Here is a 16,105-nt window from a genome sequence, read left to right as displayed (position 1 = left end):
CGTTTGGCTTGGGGATCTATAGTAAACTCCCACAATGAGGTCTCTGTTATTCTTCTCTCCCTTAATTTTGACCCAAATGCTCTCACTTTGGCTTTGAGGATCTAAATCTTGGATCTCTTCACAGGTATACACATCCCTGACATATAACGCCACTCCTCCTCCTTTCTTGTCTGGTCTGTTTCTCTGAAATAGATTGTATCCCCCCATTATTACATTCCAATCGTGGGACTTATCCCACCAGGTTTCAGTGATGCCTATTATGTCATATTTAGTTTGCTGTACCAAGAGCTCAAGCTCATCTTGTTTATTTCCCATGCTTTGCGCATTAGTGTACAGACATTGAAGTCCATTACTCATTCCCCCGTGTCTCTTATTTAAGGATTTTTTCCTCCCACCACTAGGTCCGTGTGCTGTTTTCTCCATTTGGTCTATGACATTTGGATGATCATCTTCATTAATTGATAGGCTCCTACCTTCAGGAGCACTGTCTCCCTCCCCCACATTAGTCAGTTTAAAGCCCTCCTGATGAGGTTTCTGAGATTTTTGGCAAAAACATTTCTCCCAACCGTTGTGAGGTGCAGCCCATCACTTGCCAGAAGTCCATCTTCAAGAAACTGCAGTCTGTGATCTAAGAATCCAAACCGTTCCTGTTTACACCATTTGCGAAGCCAGCTGTTCACTTCCACTATTTTCCCCTCTCTCCCTGGGCCACGTCGTTCAACTGGGAGGACAGATGAGATGACAATTTGTGCATTTAGTTGCTTCAATTTCCTGCCGAGAGCCTCGTAGTCTCTTTTGATCTTCTGGAGGCTATTGCTTGCAGTGTCATTGGTTCCCACATGAACCAAGAGGAAGGGGTATTTGTCAGTGGGTTTTATGATTCCTTGCAGTCGTTCAGTTACATCTTGGATCTTAGCCCCGGGGAGACAACACACTTCCCGAGACATCTTGTCAGGCCCACAGATCACTGCTTCTGTTCCCCTCAGTAGGGAATCCCCTATCACCACTACACGCCTCCTCTTGGGTTTGGTCGGGGTTCTTCCGTGAGCTGTCCGTTCCAAGGTCGCCTGCACATTCCCTGAGGACTGACTTTGCTGCTCGTCTTCATATACCTGATCGACTGTAATGAGGGAGAGATCCTCAAATGGAGTCTGCTCTTTGTCTTCCATGCTAGGGGAGAGGACCTCAAAGCGATTGTGTATTTCTAAGCAATCAGAGTGAACCCTGGGCCTCCTACTTCTTTGAGTCACGTTTCTCCATATATCTGGCTCCTGTGTTGGTGAACTAGACTCCTTCTCAGGGGAGTCCCCTGTCTCCTCCTTGGTGGAGACGGTGTGCTCTGTTGCTTCCAAGAAGAGCTCCAGCTCTCTAATTCTTTGGAGCGTAGCTACACGTTCCTCCAGTTGCTGGACTTTGTCTTTTAAGAGAGCAATCAACATGCAATTGCTGCAGGTAAAGCTGCCTGCAACCTTTGGCAAGATAGCAAACATTGCGCAGGAATCGCAGGCGACTGCAGCTGTTCCCTCCCCTTCCATCTTGAGATCGTGTCGTTGGGGTTGGCTACAGAGGTCCTCCATCATAAAAAGCTTGAAGACAGGACAAATAACTTCCCCCCCACAAAAAAACACCTAGATCTCCCCCCACAAACGTTTGAGACTAGCTCCCCTAAATCTAAAAGATGGGTATAACTGCGCGCGCCGCTAGGCGCGCGCCGCTGCCCTTCAGACTCTGATAAGCTCCTCCCACAGCTAATCCCCTGCCTCAACAGAAACCCTGCCCCCTCTGACCTTTACACAGGGAAAACAGCTAACCAGCCACAAAGAAACACACACACACAAGAAAACCCTTTTTGCTCCTTCTTCAACTGCTGCCCTTCAGACTCTGATAAGCTCCTCCCACAGCTAATCCCCTGCCTCAACAGAAACCCTGCCCCCTCTGACCTTTACACAGGGAAAACAGCTAACCAGCCACAAAGAAACACACACACACACAAGAAAACCCTTTTTGCTCCTTCTTCAACTGCTGCCCTTCAGACTCTGATAAGCTCCTCCCACAGCTAATCCCCTGCCTCAACAGAAACCCTGCCCCCTCTGACCTTTACACAGGGAAAACAGCTAACCAGCCACAAAGAAACACACACACACAAGAAAACCCTTTTTGCTCCTTCTTCAACTGCTGCCCTTCAGACTCTGATAAGCTCCTCCCACAGCTAATCCCCTGCCTCAACAGAAACCCTGCCCCCTCTGACCTTTACACAGGGAAAACAGCTAACCAGCCACAAAGAAACACACACACACACAAGAAAACCCTTTTTGCTCCTTCTTCAACTGCTGCCCTTCAGACTCTGATAAGCTCCTCCCACAGCTAATCCCCTGCCTCAACAGAAACCCTGCCCCCTCTGACCTTTACACAGGGAAAACAGCTAACCAGCCACAAAGAAACACACACACACACACACAAGAAAACCCTTTTTGCTCCTTCTTCAACTGCTGCCCTTCAGACTCTGATAAGCTCCTCCCACAGCTAATCCCCTGCCTCAACAGAAACCCTGCCCCCTCTGACCTTTACACAGGGAAAACAGCTAACCAGCCACAAAGAAACACACACACACAAGAAAACCCTTTTTGCTCCTTCTTCAACTGCTGCCCTTCAGACTCTGATGGAAGACGGGGGTCTGCTACTGCCACCACCATGCAGTTTATCCCCAAAAGCTATCACTAAGTGTGTTGTGTCTATGATTTCATAGATGCCACCATACTCTGCGTTGTTTTAGGAGGAAATTGAAAGCCTGTTACTTTTTGGCAAATGTGCACCATCACCAGGCCAAGGCAGAGGCTGGTTCAGCAATATCAGTCTGCAAAACAGGAAACATGGTAAGCTTGGATGATTTAATTCATTCATGGTCAACATGACCTTTTTGCTCTGCACTTTGTGTCCAAACTGCTACTTTATTGTATGTAAATGATGTTTTGCTCATTTGCTCCTGGAAACTTTCCTCTTTTGGATTATTGTACTGCTGTATCGACAGACAAACAAAGTTGTTTACAGTGGAACTAAATTTAAATTCCAAGCAGCTTTTAAAAACGAAAATAGCCCCAGCTGCATTAATTCTTAATGTTTCTCAAAAGGAAAAAAAATAGTGTAGTAAGCCATGCTTAGCGATTGATTAATTATAAAAAAATAGGGCAAAGTCACTTTCAACATGCTGGAAGTTGCTTATACCATTGCAATAGATGTGTAGGAAAAATGCTTGCATGGTCTTGTGCCAATAATTGTCATGTAACTAGATAGCCATTGTTCTCAAACAATGCATTGCAGGATTTGTCAAGATGCACGGAAGACAGCCTTCCTCTGAAGAAACTGTTTGCAGATACTATTTTTACAGTCTTGTTGTCAGAAGTCCTCTGTGCTGCTTAATGCTGGTGGATGTTGCAATTCAACCAACTGGGCTGCTGTTGCTATGTTCCACTTTTTTATGCTCGTATTTGTTGATCTGTACGGCTTATTTCTAATCAGTTGATCGTAATAAACTGTTGATGATGATACTAAAGTAGAAGAACACCCAGAAACAAGTAAATAAACAGTAGCTGCAGCTCCTGGTCTGACAAAATACCATTCTGCTGATTTTGTAGGACATTCTGTGAACTGCCCAGAGATCTTAGGAAGGACGGTATATTAATCTAATAAATAAATGAATAAAATAAATAAAGAAGATGAGCCTGGCTTGATCTTCCTGTTCTCATTGTGGCCAATTAGATGCCTATGAGAAGTCTGCAAGCGGAAGCTGAGCACAACAGCACAACCAACACTTGTGATTCCCACCAACTGACATTCAGAAACATATGGCAGGTAGAAGATAGCTGTCATGTCTAGTAGCCACAGATAGCCTTGTGCTCCATGTACAGGGGTACCTCGGGTTAAGTACTTAATTCGCTCCGGAGGTCCGTTCTTAATCTGAAACTGTTCTTAACCTGAAGCACCACTTTAGCTAATGGGGCCTCCTACTGCCGTTGCACTGCCGGAGCACGATTTCTGTTCTTATCCTGAAGCAAAGTTCTTAACCTGAAGCACTATTTCTGGGTAAGCGGAGTGTGTAACCTGAAGCGTATGTAACCCGAGGTACCACTGTATTTGTCTAAACCCCTTTTAAAGTCATCTATGTTAGTGGCCATTACTAGTTCTTCTGGTAGAACATTCCATAATTGATCTATGTGCTATGTGAATAAGAAATACGATAGTTCATACTTGTGAAAAACCTTCATGGTTTTGATAAAACTCCACTGTGATAAAGCAGTCATTAAGAATATGAGGGCCTTTTGGACTTAGTAGAACAGATGCCCTATCAGTAATTTCATTAACTGAAGCATTCAACTCAGAAAATTCCCAATACTGTTTTATATTTGCATTTCCCCTTCTTCTGGGGAGTGGCCTTGTTGCAACCCTAGGAAGCAGGTTTGATTGGAAGATAATTACTCCCTCTTCTCCCATTCAGTTTTAATTTGGGTGGCAGAGGAATTTCTTCACTGATCTTCAACTGAGCACCAGCTTAAGGTTTACTGATAAATAGTGCCATGTAACTACAGGCAAATTACAGTGCAATTACTTTTATTAAAAAAACCATTCCATACTAATTGGCATGTAACCTGTGTTCCTATATTGTGAGGGGAAAGGATATAATCCTATAATGACATGTTTCTTGCTCTGTTGCTAAATCTGTTAGTGCATGATAATTTTCCTGTAGCGCTCGTTTTCCATACGTGTGACACTGTCAACTTGTAACTTGAAAAGCCCTTCCGGTAGCTTAAACCAATGACATTTTCAATTGACTCTGTTTTCCATTCATGAAGCTTACCGTTTTACACAGAGTAGATGGGTCTGCTTTGAAGCGTGCAGGTAGCACACAGCTGGGTGGGAGCTGTAAAAGGAACGATAAGAGAGGCAGTTTAATTAGCTCCTTTGCTACATAGGTCAAGTACGAACTAGGTGTGCTCTTGGGAAGCAGACAGTTCTCAGACTATCAAGTGCAGCAAATGATCACATTAAGAAGCAAGGCACATTAGTGAGGATCAAACAAGCACCACCCCCCTCCAGACAAAATATAGGTTATCCAGCTGTCAGCTTCCTTTCCAGCCAAAATCTCTCTTAATGGTTTTGCTGAATGGTTGTTGATTCTATTTTTATATGCATTTGGTGGTGATGTTTTAAGAGCAAGTGTATTAAAATTGTATGATTGATTGGAGACACTCCTCCCTGTCATATGTGGGCATTTTGGGGCAGCTCTACATTTACAGTGGAATTGGGATGTAGAGAATGAGCGTCGCCAGGATTTTTCATACGGAGGCAGGCTTTCGTGGGTGGGTGGGGGGGGCAGAATCTTAGATTTGTATTGATTTTGATTGATTTAGGGGGGACAGCTGCCCCCCGCGCCCCCCTGGCTACGCCCATGAGATAGAGTTGACTGTACCATCAGACTGGAAGTGGGAAACACCATTTCTGCAAGCTTTCCCATTGTGGAAAAAGTAGCCCCTGCAAATTAATTAATTAACTGGGGTGGCCAGCTGCAAAAATGAGCAAGGCTCTTAAAACTTTCATCCCTGTATATATGAGAAATTTCAGAAGATGAGGGCAACATTCATAAATGGGAACTCTTTACTCACAGCCTTAACTTAACCCTTTCCACCAGCTCGTTCCATTACATGTGCAAACCCAGCGTTAAACACAGAGGTTTGCTGACATTAGCATACAATGAAAGGGTAAAGATCCAGATTATATTCACATAAGTAAAGATTTACTGCATATTTGCGCATGGTTATTGTATATTCATCAACCGAGAGCTTTGTGGCTACTGAGGCATGTCTTTTATCAAACTGATAGAATTATGTATCCATTTTCTGCTCATTGCAGGAACTGTAAATCAGAAAGAGATCAGCTGCCTGCGCTCAGTGCTGAAGCAGCAGCCTTGCTCTGAGGCCCCTCTAGTTTGAAAGAGGGAGAAAGTGAAACTTGAGTCCACATCTTGATAACTTCACTGCCCCAGAATATTTTCAGTTCCCAGTTGGGAAGTTATTTCGAATCCTGTATTAAAAGGTACCATGGCACCTACCGTGGGCCTTTTATTATTCATTTTATTTCATAAGGTCTGTATACCAAATCTCTGAAACATTGTAATGTTTTACAAGAATGCTTAAGTGCTATAATTTTCTCGTGTAAAAGTCTAAAGGAACTTTTAAATTTGCTTGTTTGCCTTTTGCACCAGGAAGGGTGTGTGTGTGTGTTCTCTCTACATAGTTTTAGCTATACTAACCCAAGTTCAGTAAATGCCTGAACTCTATTCCTTGCTGATGAATAGGGTTTGCAAAGTTGCTTGAGTGTCCATTTGCTACACATCTTAAGATATTGTAATCAAATTTTGCATGTTGGTTCTTCAGATCAAGGAGCAGATCTTTGTCTATGTTTGGATACAACTGGCCACCATTCTGAACAGAACTTATTTCAAAGCTGCACTGATAATTTAGTTTCTTAGAATTCCAGAACAACACCCATTATGAGGTTGACAGTCAGTAATATATAGATAAAATACAGTTCCCACACTTTGAAAGAAAGTGTGGAACCGAGCGGTACCTTGGTTTCTGAGCGTCTCGAAAGCTGAACGTTTCGGTTTTCGAATGCTGAAAATCCGGAAGTAAATGCTTCTGTTTTCGAATGCACCTCGGAAGTCGGACAGCTTCCGCTGCGGGTTTCCCCCCCAATTTTCTCCACTGACTTTGCAGACCACCCTTTGCGCCTCGGTTGTCGAACGTTTCAGAAATCGAACCGTCTTCTGGAACAGATCATGTTCGGCAACCAAGGTACCACTGTATTTACAATGCAGTCAAATCAACAATGCATGTTTGCTAGATAGGCACACGATAGGTTAGATTTACAACAGAGTTTTCCTGTAAGTTTGCTAGAGAGAACTCTGAGAGCCACTCCCACGGTGCCCTGACTGGGAGAGAGTGTAGCCACATATAATCTCCTCACCTGGCCAGGCACTTCTTCTTTGCTCTTTGACCTCATTGCAGCAATTAGAACATATGCTAAGTCTGAGAATTCCATTTTAAACTGGACTAAAGTATGTCTTCGTAACTGGATTACAATTTTAAGCGTTCCTGAACAAAGCTGTTGTATCTGTCACTCTTCAACTAGTATTCTGAGTGAGTAAATTTTTTTTTTTACCTTTTATAAGATTGTTAGTGTGGTTGTTGTTTTAAAGGGGAGAAAAGGGGGAAATACCAGGATTATCCAGTCTGCCTTAAAGCATTCTGGATTACTTAAACTAAAAGGCTAAAACTGGCTTATCTTCCCTTTTAAGATGCAAAGGATGCAGTCTGCTGAACTCACAAATGTGAGGAAGGAAGGATAATATCTAATAAATATATCCTCTCTTAGCATCTATGCACATCCCTACAGGGACAACCTGTTCTGTACCTTTAGCAGCTGCATATGGGGTGGAAATCAGCAGCTGGAGCTTTTCCAACAGGAAAATGTAGTAGTAGGAAAAGCTGCAACTGTTAAAGGCACAGGAACTTATGCTGTAAATAGAAATCCAGCCATTGAGACTTTCCCCATCACTGCACATGAATATGGGGACAAGCTTTTTCATTATGTAGCTGTGGCACATGGATTTTCCCTTTTCTACAATGTCTAGGAAATGTCACATTTGTAGGTGGCCAGCAAATCCTTGGGTTGAAGAGGCAAAATTGCTTGCCCCAGGGTACCAGTCACCAATGCTATGTGTCTTATCTTTCTTATCCCCATAAGGAAGTTAGGAACTGCAGATACTTGCCTTTATGGAATGGGTTGAAACCCAGTTGTGTGGCACATGAAGAGTTGTGGCTTGTGGGTGCTGCAGGAATAATACACTTTAGACAATGGTCTTGGCTGGAAACAGATCACAACTTTATTTGTTTATCCAGTCAGTAAGCAGGGTTGGCACGGTGATAGGACAAGGATCAGATCATCATTCCACATAGTACTTTCCTTGCTGTTGGAAAAGGGTTCCATCCAATGGTTGGGCAACACCGAAGGCACTCTTGGGAGTTGACTGTTCTTGGACCCTGGAGTGGTGCCAATTGACCAGAAACACATTAGAAAACTTGGGGACAGGTTTGGGCAAGATCCGTGGGTATGGGGTGAGAAGGCTGATGCCCAATCTGCCATCCTAGAGCCACTGGACTGCCAAACAAAGACTCATAGGGCTGTATGGAGCAGTAACTAACTAACTAATAGGACTTGGATGATGTTACATAGTTCTCTAAAGCAGGCATCCCCAAACTCTGCACTCCAGCTGTTTTAGGACTACAACTCCCATCATCCCTAGCTAACAGGACCAGTGGTCAGGGATGATGGGAAACAGCAGGAGGGCCAAGTTTGGGGATGCCTGCTCTAAAGCATATTGAAGTTAGCAAATGAGTCGCACAATCTTCACTCCAGTTGTTGTTTGCAGGATGCACATGTTCTTCTTGGCCATTATTGGTCACCAATATACAGTCACCTAGTTTTAGTTATATAGTGACAATTGGATCTACCATATTATATCTGTAGGTGTGACAAAGCCATCATTGGAAGTGAGTGTCATCCAGTGAACAATTAGTGTATCGGATCTGAATACAAATTATGGGATTTTTTGAGGCTTGGGGATTCCAGTCCCATTGAATTCAATACGTCTTACTCCCCAGAAAGTGGATATAAGATTGTAATCCTATACCTACTTACCTAGGAGTAAGCTTTATTGAACTGAATGAGGCTGGTGCATTGAAACCATGGTGCTTCCCACAACTACCTTTTCCATTTCAAAAATGTTAAAACTATAATTTGTATGAGATTTCAATACACAAATCTGTTTGGTCGTATTTGAATAAAATATTTCCAACTAACCTTTACTGGCTAATTTTGGAGGATTAGTTGCCTGAAATAAATACACTGACACAGATACTTCACCATTATCATGTGGAAATGAGGTGCAATTATGCAACATCACTCTAAACAGTATGTGGATGTCAACATGTCCTTGTTCATCCTACCAAGAGTTTCTTGACAGAACACACTGAGCAGAAGATTATCCATTCTTTTCATCTTGGTTACATGAATATTAGGCTTGCTTCCCTTGTCGCTTGCCATAACTAAAAATAGAAAAAGCAAATCGCTGCTACAGGGTGCCACTAATTGACTCTTAGAAACTCAACATTTACAAATATGCAGATACAATGAATTGTACACAGCCTTGAGTTTGCAGCATAATGAGTGAATGTTTACACTTCAGCACTGACATTCTTTATAGGAGTGAAACCGAAAGGCTTCATTGTAGGACTGCCTGAAACCCCGGAAACTTGCTGTCCGTCTGTGCAGGCAATACTGAGCTGGACAGAGCATTGGTCTGACTCAGTACAGTGGTACCTCGGGTTACATATGCTTCAGGTTACAGACACTTCAGGTTACAGACTCTGCTAGCCCAGAAATAGTACCTCGGGTTAAGAACTTTGCTTCAGGATGAGAACAGAAATTGCGCGGCGGCAGCGGGAGGCCCCATTAGCTAAAATGGTGCTTCAGGTCAAGAACAGTTGCAGGTTAAGAACGGACCTCCGGAGCGAATTAAGTACTTAACCCGAGGTACCACTGTATAAGACAGCTTCCCATGTCAGTGTTTGCAAAAAAAAAAAAAAAAAAAAGAGGAAAGGTTTCTGACCTCCCTTTGTTGCCTCAGCCTGGTCCTCAGACCCTTGTCGGCATAAAAGAGTCCATGAGAAGAGTGTCCTTGCAGAGTACTTTCTGCTTTTATTCTTAAAAGTCTTTCTGCAAAAGCGACTGACCAACTGTACACACATCAACGCTACCAGCTTTCACTAACCAACCCAACCCAACATTTCTCACTCTATATATACAACCCGGTGCAGGCTGCTGACTCATACTGACCCAGCTTTTTTAAGCATTAAAGAAACAGCGGCCATTTTAGCCGTGACATCCCATGCGTTTTCCAATTGGTGCAATTTTGAAGTGCTGCTTGTAAAAACTGCCTAAACGTGACAGGAACACTACTTGAGGATCTCTCATGGATCTGCCTATCCAAGCAGGATGGGGCTCCTATACATTGAGCAGCTGGGGCAGATGTTCACCAGGTGCAATTTGTATATAGGGCTGAGAAAATGTGCAGCGACTTAACTCACCACTTATACATAACTATTAGATTTCTGCCTTTTTTTTCTCTTCATCCTAAGACCCTACTCAGACTTCATGGCCACTTCAAGTTCTCAATACTCCATTCATGCGATCTACAGGTATTTAATTTCTATATGTCATCCCAGTACACAAGCAGATGAGTTGAGTTCTCATCGCATACTTGTTAAACAGAAGTTCATTTGAGTACTTCATTTTCTACATTGTCTTTTATAGTAGTAGTAATGAAATGAATGAATGAATGAATAAATAAATAAATAAAGCAAACATATCTGTAGTACAATGATGGGAAATACTCAGATTTCTTCCAGTGAAGATCTGGTTGGTTGGTTGGTTGGTTGGTGGGTAGTTGTTGTTGCTTTTAAGAAGTAAGGTGTCACTCATAAGGGTTTAAAACTGTATTTTAAATAATTGTCACCTGCCTTGGGACCTTAGGATGAAGGGTGGTTAATTAAAATAACAATAACAATTGGCAATTTCAGAAAGATGGCTTCCCATCCTTCCCGCTTGCTTTACAGTTCCATGGTAGAGATTGATGTGGTGTGGCCACGTGTTGTACTGAACAGGGGAATCCCTCTCTTTGAAGGGCTGACCTGGATGGGCTGGCCCACATTTGGTTTAAAGATAGGGAGAGCAGTGGCGGAGGAAGCCGCTCGGGCACCTGGGGAGGTGCACCCAGGGGCGGGGCAAACCACCCATAGGGGCGGGGCCTCTGGAGTCTGCCTGCCTCCTCCCACTCAGCCGCCCTACAGCTGGGAGGGGAGGCGGCGGGCAGACCATTTGGGCAGTGTGGAGCCTGCATGCACCTAAGCCACTGCGTCTCTCCCAGGAGAGAAGCAGTGAGTCGGGCACACTGCAGGCCCCGCAGTGAGTGCCACCCGGCATTTTGTCACTCCCCCTCGTGGTGACACCCGGGGCGCTCCGCACCCACCATACCTCCCTTCCTCCATCCCTGAGGGGAGAGCAGCAGAGACCTTGAAGTTGCCCACTGACAGCACCCAAACAGCAAACTGTACAGGCACACAGATCACCTGCTCACACTTGACCCTACTATGGTGAGTTGCGCTATATTTCCATTTTTAATTATGGTAATTATTAATTGCTTCTAAATTTGCATTTCCACACAGAAATTAGCAGTTGTATATGTTTATGCTATCTAGGTGCTCTCTTTTTTGGAAATCCGTAAGTGGCCAATCTACTCTGATGTTCAGTTTCCGTGCTTACAGCTAACTGTGATGATGATCCAGAATTTCTTTTGGCAATGTTTCTTTTTGCTTGGTTTTTTTGAAGCTGAAATTCGTTTGATGCTTATATTTAAGAGATGCAATGTAATACTAAATTATTTAACATATAAGCTCAGCTAGGCCTGACAAAAAAATAAATAAATCTCTAGGCGTGTAAGCAAATCCTTGACATAAGAAATCGTCAGATGACATTTGAAATCAATAGATGCCTTTTTCCCCATAGAAAATGGGGGCGGGGGAGATCCTTTTGGTACTCTCATAATACTGATGCAGCTACAATAGGAATTAGTAATTGGTATCCATGTGTCTCATATTTAGTTCTGATAATATGTGCACATTTAAAAATGCTTATTACAGTTTTAGCCTATACTTAGCCCCTAGTAGATACCAGCATAAAACCACCACTACTACCTGCAAATAATAATGACATTTTATTGCCTTACTTTACTGTAAACTAGTGAAAGGATTATTTTGTTAAAAAATAGGAAATCTATTTTTATGCATTGATTGACAATTCTAACCTTTAACGTTTCATCCATGTATGGCTTCCATGTCTCCTAGACAATAGGAAGGCATTGTCTAATTCAGGTACATGCTGGAAATGTCTCGCTGAGGCAAATAATGTTGGCAGCTCCAGTGATATTTTATTTGAGTTAAAAGTTCTGCATATTTTTGATATCTGTGGATGTTCCCGTTTTTAAAATTTATATTCCTGTGGTATGGGGACTGATGGTAGGACAACAAAAATTGCCTTTATGGGCCCTTATGGCCATTACAAAACTTGTACTTCAAGGCTGGAAGGAGAAATACCGTATTTTTCCGTGTATAAGACTAAGTTTTTCCCCTAAATAATAATGTCAAAAATTAGGGGGCATCTTATACATGGATACACTTCCCTGCATTTTCTTAAATCTGTGTCCCCAAAAATAGGGGGCATCTTATACATGAGGGCGTCTTATAGATGGAAAAATACGGTACCCACAATCTATTACACAATGGTCTGAAGACCTTAATGCCCTTGTCACTTTTGAACATACTTTTTATAAACACTAACTTTGCCTGGATATCCATTTGGAGGGCACCTTTTGATCTGTACATGTAAACTAATATGTATGTATTGATGTTTATTGCATTGTTCTATTTTTATTTTCTCATCCCCCCTTTTTTGTCTCATATGCTTGCGTTAAAAATCAATCAATAATAATACTAATACTAATAATGCCATGTATGGCTGCTGCATTTTGACGGGAATAGTCAATTTATTGATAGCAATGTCAATGAGCAACTGCATCTCTCAGTCGAAATACTTGTCCTCTTCATTGTGAAGAGCGTTGCATTCTGATCAATGAAGCTACAAGACTCATTTATCTATTTATTTAACTGGCATACCACTTTATATTTCCAGAAATCTCTAGTGGTTTACATATCTCAATATCTATATATTATATAAAAACACAAGCATTGTCTCTCGAGACGGATGCCCGCAACAATTAAAAATTCCCACCTTAGTACAACTGCTACAACTAATAATAATGGTAACAATTTTTTTTTACTACTCCCCCTCCCTTTATTTTATTTCATTTATATCCCACCTTTTTCTCCAAGCAGCTCAAGGTGGTGTACATGGTTCCCCCTGCTCATTTAATCCTCACAACAGCCCTATGAAGTCGGCTGGACTGAGAAGCAGTGACTGGCTCAAGGTTATCCAGTGAGCTTCATGGCTGAGTGGGGATTTATTTATTTTTAATAAATTTTTTATTAACAATTTCAACATAACAAATTATCAAAATGAGTCATCTTCATTATTTCCCCCCTTTTCCCCCTCCCACTCCCCAAAGATCCCTCCCTCACTCCCCCGCAAGACTTTCCTCAGCTCCTCTCTCTGATTTCTCAACTCGTGTTGTTCTCTGCATACTGTAAAATTGTATACATCCTTTTATTATCTATCTACTATATGAACCCTCAATAAATTTGCGTATGTTTATTCAAAACCTGCCAAGGAATCCAGTTCATTTTGTTGTGGCTGAGTGGGGATTTGAACCCTGGTCTCCTAGGACCTAATCTGACATGCTTAGCTCATTTTAAGAAACACAATTAAACAACAAATCTCTTAAGACAATATAAAAAGTGAATCCTGTACAAAACAACAAAATTACATCTGTTATGTGTGCTGGTGGAGTCTGCCTTCCGGGGCAGACAAGATGCCTCTGTTGAAATTGCTGCCATTCACTTCACTTCATGAAAGAGTGCCTTAGCACTTGCGTTCTCTCCTGCAGGCTTCTTTCACATGGCCAGCCATATGTTACTATCTCTTTAGAAAGGTGACCCTTGCTCCTCTGCAAGGCAGCTCAGAGAAGCAACAAAGGCTGTGCTTCTTTCACCACCTTAAGCTTCGTTTTGCAAACACTGCAACCAACAAAACAAAACTCATTCCTGTTCTGCTCTGCCTTCAGTGTTTGTTGACTTGCTTTTTGAGACGATAAATTTACTTCTCTATGTTAAATAGCTTTATATTAACAAACCATGTTTTCAGAGCCGCTTAAAACAAAGACAAAAACATATTTTTTAAAAAATCGATAAAATATATTAACAAAACTACATAAAACCTAGGGCCTAAATATAAATCAAATCTATGCTTCCAGGTGCCATAAGAAAGCTGTAGAGATAGTGCAGGATAGTGCGCACCCCGGAAATGATCTCTTTCAGCTTTTGCCTTCTGGAAGAAGGTACAGGGCTATAAAGACTAGGACTAGCTGCATGAGAAAAAAGTTTGTATTCAAATGCGATTTTGGTTTTAAACACAGTATAAGGTAGTCTCTATGGGAGTATATTGTATTTAATTATGGGGTATCAGAGTTTTTAGGGGGCTAACCAGGCTGGGATAGCTGGGATAGCAGGCTTGTTGGTTTCTGAATGTCTGATGTAGATTTTCAATTTCGTTGTTCTGTATGGGACAATGACAATAAAGTTTATCGTATCGTATTGTAAAAGGGAATTTATTGCCAGTTTAAAGGCCTGAAAAAAAATGAACTGAGGCTGCAATCTTAAAGCTAAGAGTAAGTCCCATTGAATTCAACAGGCCTGCATTCCTGTGACAGTTCCCTGAGAGTAAGTTCCATTGGACTCAATAGTTCTGAATAGGCAGGCATAGGATGGAGCTACCAGTTTTTAAGGTTCCACAAGACTCGAACATTTCTTCCCCACTGTCCTCGGACCTCCTCCGAAGGCTGGCAGTGGGGCGGAGAGACCTCCTCCTGCCGCCAGCCTTTGGAGCAGCCTTCCAAAGGCTGGCGGTGGGGCGGAGAGCCCTCCTCCCGCCGCCAGCCTTCGGAGCATCCTTCCGAAGCCTGGCGGCGGGAGGAGGTCTTTCCGCCCCACCGCCAGGCTTTGGAGCAGGCTTCCGAAGGCTGGCGGCGGGAGGAGGTCTCTCCGCCCCACCGCCAGCCTTCGGAGGAGGTCCGAGGACAGTGGGGAAGACGCGCTGCGCTTCCCCGCTGTCCCGGAGATTTCCCTATGGGCTTTCGTCTTGCGAAGGAAGCCCATAGGGAAATTCGTTTTGCGAAGCGCCTCCAAAACGGAAAACCCTTTCGTCTAGCGGGTTTTCCGTCTTGCGAGGCGTTCGTCTTGTGGGGCACCACTGTATCCTGATCTCACAGTGGCCGACCAGAGGCCTGTGGGAAGCCTACAAGCTGAACACGAGCACAACAGCACTGCGATACCCAGCTGTGATTCCCAGCACCTAGCATTCAGAGGCATAACACTAGGGTGTCATCATGATGAACAGCAGCAATGCGGGCACACACTTTGTACATGTGCATTTAGAAAAAGACACATAACAAATAAATAATATGGTGCAGAAATTTAACAACTGCCAATTAGCCCAGGGAAATTTGAATAGTAACACATGCAAACGAAAAGCAGGAAACATATGGCTGTTACCCAAAGCACAAATAGATAATTGGGTAATTTTTATATATCCTGCTGGCAATTTATTTTGTTTTTAGAACTGTTTAAATTACACATTATGATTTTTAAAATTGAAAAAAACCTATGCTATGCAGCACTTTAAAGTCACATTGGGATATCATTTTGCATCTGATCCATGATCCAAAACCATGTATCTCCTATTGTTCTGCCTTTTCTTTTTCAATTTCTGTTGTGTATTGAGTCAAAGGATTTTATATCTGTATTATTATTGTCTGTAATTGCATTAGGGTAAAGTAACTGTCTTTTGTTTACAAAGGGTACAGCTACTATTGGTTCATTTAAGCTGCTGTATTTGGATCCTCTGTCTTATTGGTTTCCTCCAAAAGGCAGGACTGTGATTGCCTGATATTGTTCCCTCCAAAATCTATCCTTTCTAGCTAGTTCCCTGTCCCTATAAATGTAGCTTTCCCCTCCTCAGTCTTCAGACTTGTTTGCCTTAATAAAGAAGTGTTACTAGAGAACTGTCTCCAGCATATTATGTCAAGAGAGCTGAAATCACAAACCCCACGTCACAACATTTTCTATATGAGTGCCTGATAATGTGAGTGGGGGTGGGGAGAAACACAAGAGTAGACCCTTGAAAATTTAGGCCCCAAAACCCAGGAATCCAGTAATCAAATGCTGAGATCTTTTTCTCCAGCCAGATCTCCGGTTTCCCTGGT

Source organism: Podarcis vaucheri (genome assembly GCF_965113315.1).
Source record: "Podarcis vaucheri genome assembly, chromosome: 1".
Classification (NCBI taxonomy): Eukaryota; Metazoa; Chordata; class Lepidosauria; order Squamata; family Lacertidae; genus Podarcis; species Podarcis vaucheri.
Note: the sequence above shows the minus strand (reverse complement) of the source record.